Source organism: Ornithorhynchus anatinus, chromosome 11 (assembly GCF_004115215.2).
Source record: "Ornithorhynchus anatinus isolate Pmale09 chromosome 11, mOrnAna1.pri.v4, whole genome shotgun sequence".
Classification (NCBI taxonomy): Eukaryota; Metazoa; Chordata; class Mammalia; order Monotremata; family Ornithorhynchidae; genus Ornithorhynchus; species Ornithorhynchus anatinus.
In genome coordinates, this window is record NC_041738.1 from 27,459,245 (window position 1) to 27,467,020 (window position 7,776).

The window sequence follows — 7,776 nt, forward strand, 5'->3', positions numbered from 1 at the left end:
TCCGATCGCGTCTAGTCGTGTTTACCGAGCCGCCCGTCTTCCTGCCTCACGGTGAACGTTTTTGAGATTCAGATCACGTCCGCACCTTGGACATTGTCGGAGAACTATTTTTATCCCCGCTGTAATCATCTAATTTGCTGATTACGGGTCTCGGATTGCCACAGAGAACTCAATTTTTCAAAGAATTGTCCTGTTTGATCCAATGCCGTATTCGAGTAATGCAGTCATTTGTTCCACAAGGTTACCTGCCAGGGAAAGTTAACCGACAGTAATAACATTTAGAAGCCTATACTTAAAATCGAGCATCAGCTAATCCGCCTGTAACAATAGAGTCTCAGATACAATTTTCTGCGGGTATTCCAGGGTCTGAACGGGCGGACGTCCGCTCCGGACCTGCGTCGACGATCGCTTCCGTAGTTTGGGACCGTTTCTAAACGTAGCCTCCCCCCCCCCCCCCCCGTAATACGGTTCTTTGGAACTGAATGTAGCCGAAGCCTTGCCGGATTTCCCCGCGGACCGGAGAATACGGCAAACGTAGAGACCGCCTGAATAACTAGGACCGTTTCAGGGGCTAAGCTCCGTTTTCTCGTCTTCGCACGTGCGGCGTGGCCCAGTGGCTAGTTCACGGTCCTGGGAGTCAGCAGGACCTGGGTTCTAATCCCAGCTCCGCCGCTTGTCCGCCGGGTGACCTTGGGGAAGTCACTTCGCTTCTCTGGGCCCCGTTCTCCTCGTCCGCAAAGAGGGGATTGATACCGTGAGCCCCAGGTGGGACGCGGACTGTGTCCGACCTGCTCAACGCGCGTCTACCCCAGTGCTTGGGGCAGGGCCTGGTACATAGCAAGTGCTTAACAAATCCCGTGGGGAAAAAAAATCTGAGAAAAGAAAGATATTTTAGGAAGAAGAAGAAAGGCCCGGGGAGGGTGACGGGCGGAGGAGAGGGGATGTGAGGATTGAAAGATGATGAAAACGAGGAGCGGGATGACGAATCGCAGCAACAGGAACGGAGAAGCCAAGTGGCGGAGGGAAAGGGAACGAGGAAAATGATAGCGACCAACGGGAAGCAGCGCGGCTCAGTGGAAAGAGCCCGGGCTTCCGAGTCGGAGGTCACGGGTTCGACTCCCGGCTCCGCCGCTTGTCAGCCGTGTGACTGTGGGCGAGTCACTTCACTTCTCTGGGCCTCGGTTACCTCATCTGGAAAATGGGGATTAAGACTGTGAGCCTCACGTGGGACAGCCTCATGACCCTGTATCTCCCCCAGCGCTTAGAACAGCGCTCTGCACACAGTAAGCGCTTAACAAATACCAACATTATTATTATGAGGAGGAGGAGGAGGAGGAGGAGAGGACGATCGAGACCAATGGAAGAGTCGAGGATTCTAGCAGGAGAGGAGGAAAGTGACAGAGAGGGAATTGGATGCGTGAAGGGAAGAAAACGGGAAAAGAAAATACATCCCACAATTTGACTCTAAATAGACTGCCTGGAACCTGATGACCTCGTATCTATCCCTGCGCTTAGCAGAGAGCTTGGCACGCAGTAAGCGCTTAAAAAATACTATTATTATTATTATTATTATTATCAAATGACAGCCTTAGAGAGCGAGTCCCTAGTACTCTAATAATAATAATAATAATAATAATAATAATGAGAGTATCCGTTAAGCACCTACTCCGTGTAGTTACAAGCTAATCAGGTTGGACACCGTCCCTGTCCCACGTGAGAGTCAACGGTCTTCGCCCCCATTTTCCAGATGAGGCGACCGAGGCCCAGAGAAGTTAAATGACCTGCCCGAGGTCACGCAGCAGACAAGCGGCAGAGCTGGGATTAGAACCCACATCCTCCTGACTCCTACTCTACAAACCGAAGATCGTTTGGGTAAAGTTCGGGAACCAGGAATCTCCTAAGCACGAAAATACCAGGATGCTTGGGTGATGGAGTACAGTAAGTTTAATGGCAAATGCTTTACCGACTTGTTCAAAAGAGCGCGAGCCCGTCATCGGGCGGGGATCGTCTCCATCTGTTGCCGAATCGGACGTTCCAAGCGCTCAGTACGGTGCCCTGCACGTAGTAAGCGCTCAAGAAACGCTATTGAAAGAATGAGTAGAGCCGAGGAGCTCAGCTACTGTGTTTCTCCTCGGATGTTCTACCGAATCTGTCATATTGTAATAATAATAACGGTACTTGTTAAGCGCTTACTATGTGCCAAGCACCGTTCTAAGCGCTGGGATAGCTACGGGTTCGTCGGGGGGTTGGACACTCTCCCGAGTACTGAGTAGAGTCCTCCGCAGACAGTAAGCGCCCAATAAATACCGCTGATCGACGGACTCTCCTCTAAGAAATGGGCCGGCGGAGCCACTTTTAATCCCCGGGCTACAGCTCTGCCGTTGCCAATAAAGGAGAAGAATGAACAGTATTTGATACTTCCACCGTCGGCCTCCGAATTCGCCTCCAGAGAAGGTGAAATCTGGTCAACCTAGCATTACGACAGAAATGCTCATTTTCAAAGTCGTCCGAGCGTATTTCCCTGACGGTGTATTTTTTCATTACTATTACTCCTATCATCATCATCATCATCATCATCATCGTTGTATTTGTTCAGCGTTCACTGTGTGTCCCGGCACCGTTCTGAGCCCCGGGGTAGATGCCAATTTATGAAGTTGGACCCGATCCCCGTCCCACACGATGATAATGTCGGTGTTTGTTAAGCGCTTACCATGTGCCGAGCACTGCTGTAAGCGCTGGGGAGGATACGGGGTGATCGGGTCGTCCCACGTGGGGCTCCCAGTCTTCATCCCCATTTTACAGATGGGGTCACCGAGGCCCAGAGAAGTGAAGTGACTTGCCCAGAGTCACCCAGCTGACAAGCGGCGGAGCCGGGATCTGAACAAAAGTAGGAGGGAGGAGGGATATTTAATCCCCGTTTTACAGATGAGGCACAGAGAATGATGATAATGTTGGTGTCTGTTAGGCGCTCACCATGTGCAGAGCACCGTTCTAAGCGCCGGGGGAGATACGGGGTCATCGGGTCGTCCCACGTGAGGCTCACGGTTAATCCCCATTTTACAGAGGAGGGAACTGAGGCACAGTGAAGCGACTCGCCCACGGTCACACGGCTGACGAGTGGCACAGCCGGGACCGCTGACTCCGAACCCCGGGCTCTTTCCGCAGCAGGCGAGTGGCAGAGCCGGGATTAGAACTCACATCCTCGGACTCTCGGGCCCGCGATTCTTCCGCTGGCTTCATAAATAACCGTCTCCGCTGGCCCGCGGGGCTCCCTGGGCCAGAGAGAGGCATTCAACCTGGAACAGAAGAAGACAACCCGTGATTAAAACTTCAAGGCGGCAACTGATAGATGAGGGGAAATGAATCCGGAACGGGTCGTGGATTCATTCTTCTCGTCTTCCGAAAGCGATCGGTTTGACTTGATGGGCCATCGAATTCCGATAGCGGAAAGCGCTTTGGGAACGAGCTGACTTCCGCTGTTCCATTGTCCCCCACGGGAAACTCCGCCATCGAACCGACGGCGACCCGGCAACCGCCGCGAAACGGAATCCTAGGAGAATCGTCTCCACCCCGGGACCGCGCCGGGCACCTCCCCGGAAAGATGACGGCCCGTCCTTTCAGTCGAAATCTGAGAAACGCCGCAGCGACGGTGCAGCTGGCTCCAGCGATTCACCGCTCTACATCCGGCGGCCGTGCGACGGAGCTGCCTCGGGATCCGAGCGGCCACTCTTCCGTTCGTTATTCTCGGCTGCCGGCTTCTGGGTTTGGGAAAATCAGACTTCGGCGTACGGAGGGGCGGCCCCTTTCGCCGCGTCTCCCCTCCCTTTCCCGGCGCCGCCTCGCCTCGGCCGGCCTTCCGGGCAGCCGCCGCGCGCGGAGCTGCTGATCTGAAAAAGCCGGCAGCTCCACGTCCGTCGTATTGCGGTGACCCTTTAGAATGATTTAGAATAGACGAGCGGCTTGGCCCGGCGGCAAGAGCGCGGGCCGGGGGGTCAGGAGCTGTGGGTTCTGACCCCGGCTTCGCCACCCGTCTACCGTGTGACCTCGGGGAAGTCACTTAACTCCTCGCCTCTTCTGTAAAACGGGGGATAAGACCGCGAGCCCCGTGTGGGACGGCACTTTCTTCGGCCCCACTCGCCCTGGAAGGCGAAGTAAAGCCGGGTCTGGGAGGGCTGAAGGAAATCCTCAGCGGGATAATAATAATAATAATAATAATGGTACCTGTTAAGCGCTTACCGTGTGCCAAGCGCTGTTCTAAGTGCTGGGGTAGATACGAGGTGATCGGGTTGGATGGGGCTCACCGTCATCATCCCCATCTTACAGATGAGGCAGCCGAGGCCCAGAGAAGTGAAGGGACCTGCCCGACGTCACACAGCTGACAAGCGGGAGAGCGAGGGTTAGAACCCACGACCTCTGACCCGCAAGCCCGCGCTCTTTCCCCGGAGCCACGCCGCTTCCCGCGGACGGACGGAAATCCTCCTCCGTCGGCGGGATGGAAATTGCCAGAATTGAAGTGGTCACCCGGGGCGGTAAACTGGTCTACCGAACCGGTAGGTTTGAGCGTGGCGGGAACCAGGCCTCTCTAGCGGTCTCACGCGATACACGCTCCCCGGAGCCACCGTCCAGCGAATTCTAGCCTCGAGGGCGTTTCGGCCCATAAATGTTCAGATGCGGCGAAGCTGTTGAAGCTAATCTGTCCGGAGAACTCACCGGACCAGGCCCCTCAGCTCCCTCTTCTCCCACCCTCCGCACCCGTCTTCCAATCCCGGCCCCACGGCTTCTCCGCTGCTGCGCGACCTTAGCCAAGTCACCTCTCTGCGCTTCGGGTCCCTCGCCTCTGAAGCGGCGGAGCGAGGCCGGGAGCCCCACGTGGGACGCGGACTGTGTCCAACCCGATCGGCTCGTATCTACCCCGGTGCTTAGTACGGCGCCCGGCCCCTAGTCAGCGTTTAACAGATACCGTGAAAAGCACCACCGATTAGCACGCGGTAAGCGCGTGATCGTGTCGGTATCATTCTTAATAGTAGCACCCTCGTTCCCCAGGATGCTCAGATGTCTCCGGGAACACGCTTAGACGATGGTTTAAGCGGGCGTGTCAAGGCTAGGATCCTTATTTCTGCCTCAGAGGACTGTGAGAAGCCAGGGAGAGAGTGGCGATTCCAGAGCGGAGAGAGTTGGGCCGGCCTCCGTCCCCCGGCCCCGTCCTCCTCCTCCTCCCTCCTCCCGCCCCCGCCACGATCCCCGTCCCCCGGCCGCCCCCCCGCCCCCCCGACCGTAGGGCAGGCGGCGGAAGAGAGGCCGTTGCCGGAGTGCTCCGTGATCCTCCGGTGAAAGGTGTCGGAAAGGCAGACCCGCCCGGCTGTTGAAATTCGGTGTGGCCCCAGACCCTGTAAAAATTATTTTCATAATGACAGCCTGCGAAGAAATCATACATTTAAATTAAAAACCAAAAAAAAAAAAAAAAAAAACCACCCCAGCCTTCTCCAGACGAGCCCAAACCTGCACAGATGGCCTCCGAGAACCGAGAAGCAAAAATAACAAAGCGTGGTGTTTTTTCTTTTTCTCTGTACAGATGTGTTCCCCGTGCATTAAAGGAGCTCGCCGCCTCCCCCCTCGTCGGAATATCCCCCCCCTTTTCATACCCGTTTCCCTCCCATTCAGGCCGCACGACGGCTATGCCCGACCCGGACGTGTGCTTTGTTCTTCACGGCGTTTTCACATGAGCGGGCCCGGTGAAAGCCGGGGGATCGGGAGAAGCGGTTCAAACGGGGAACACAGGAATCGCCGGCGAAAGGAGATGCCGTCCGGAGTCGGGGAGGGCGAGCACCCTGAGGTGTGCCCTTGATGATTGCTTTCAAAACGAAAGAATCGGGCTCCGGCCCTCCGTCTCTGGGTGAGAGAGGAGCGTCCTCCGGGGCTCTTCCTCGGGCAGCTTTGGTTTTCCAAACGGAACGGCTCCGCTTGACGACCCTCGGGTTGGAAGCGGCGCGGCCTCGTGGACGGAGTGCGGGCCTGGGGGGGGCGGAAGGACCCGCGTTCTAATCCCGGCTCCGCCGCTTCTCCGTCGTGTGGCCTCGGGCAAGTCGCCCCGCTCTTCTGGGCCTCAAATCCCTCATCTCTAAAATGGGGACTAAGACCGCGAGCCCCGCGTGGGTCGGGGTTTACAGTGCCTGGAAAACAGTCAGCACTCGACAAATACCATTAAAAAAAAAAAAGAGGTTCTCCAAACAGATGATTCAGCCCCATGACCGCTGCTGGGACTCGATCTCGGTCCTTCCCTAGGAATGGCCCCACTCCCCTAATAATAATACTAATCATATTAATAATCGCGGCCATAATAATAACAACGGTGATATTTGCTAAGCACTTCCGGGGGGGGGGGGGTCAAGCGCCGTGCTGAGAACTTGGGGAGGGAATATACGAGCAGTTCGAAAGCAGTTCCTGTCCCACGAGGATCTAACAGTCTACGGGGGAGTGGCACGTTTCTGCAATTTCTTTATTTTTGTTCACATCTGTCGCCCTCTCTAGACTGGGCGCTCTTTACGGGCGGAGAACGTGTCTGCCAACTCTGCTCCGTATTACCGTTATTATACATCTGCAGAAACATCACGTAACGCCTCGAGAGAGACGTATTTCCCAAGTGCTCGATAAGTACGATTGGTTTGAAACCCCTTGTGGGCGGCGAATGTCACTTTTTATTGTTGTGCTGTACTTTCCCAAGCGCTTGGTACGGTGCCCTGCCCGCGGTAAGCGCTCAATAAATACAGTCGAATGAATGCGTGAAAGTGGTAGGAATAGGAGTCGGAATAATGATAATTACGGTGTTGGGTAACTGTTTATTACGTGTCAAACGCCGTTCCGAGGGCTGGGGTAGGTACAGGTTAGTCAGGTTGGACACGGTCCCTGTCCCACGCAGGGTTCGCACTCTTAATCCCCATTTGACAGATGAGGTGACCGAGGCCCAGGGAAGTGAAGTGAGTTGCCCCGGGTCACACGGCTGACAGGCGGAAGAGTGGGGATTAGGACCCAGGTCTTTCTGACCCCACATCCGCGGTCTAGCCACGGCGCCGTCTTATTTGATCCCCGTTTTAATAGATGAGGAAACCGAGGCACATCTGAGTCACACATCTGAGCCCTCTGCCTCCGTGTCTCCTCGAGGTGCTGTCTAATGACGACGACGATAATGACGGTATCTGGCGAGCGCTTATCACGTGCCCGGCACCGTCCTAAGAGCTGCATCCAAGCAAATCGAGTTGGACACAGTCCCCGTCCCGCGTGGGGATCACCAGGCTCGATCCCCACTTTATAAACGAGGCAACTGAGGCCCAGAGAAATGAAACGGCTTGCCCAAGGTCACGCAGCAGACAAGTGGCAGAGGAGGGATTAGAACCCACGACCCTCTGACCCCCAGGGCCGTGCACCATCCGCCAGGCCGTGCCACTCAGGCCGGCTTCGACGGCCCCCGACTCGTCCACGCGTCCTAGCGGAAACGGAGAGTGGGGACACGCAGTCCTCCGACGGGGCCTCGATTTCAGCCCCGTGTTCCCGTTGGCCTATTAACCTCCAAGGTAAAACCGCTCGGCGTCAATTCTCCCGCTCTTTCAGAAGAGCGGCCTCCAGAATCCGGCAGGGGGCACGGGGCCGACGGCCGAAGGAGACCCTCCGAGCACCTCTGCTCCAGGAAATCGCCTGGGCATAAGGGAGCGGGGAGAGGGGTTCTTTTTCTAAGCGTCGGATGCAAGGGGGAAACCGAAAGGAGCTCTCCGCTTCCGGGTT

At 56.0% G+C, this 7,776-nt stretch overlaps 1 long non-coding RNA gene across 1 annotated transcript; it reads right to left on the reverse strand.

The window, feature by feature from the left end:
* On the reverse strand, positions 1 to 3,496 carry LOC114815225. The gene is made up of 2 exons (XR_003762994.1): positions 3,199 to 3,496; positions 1 to 245 (listed from the first exon to the last, which is right to left on the reverse strand). It is a non-coding gene; the product is annotated as an uncharacterized LOC114815225 (long non-coding RNA).
* Positions 3,497 to 7,776: the final 4,280 nt, after the last annotated feature.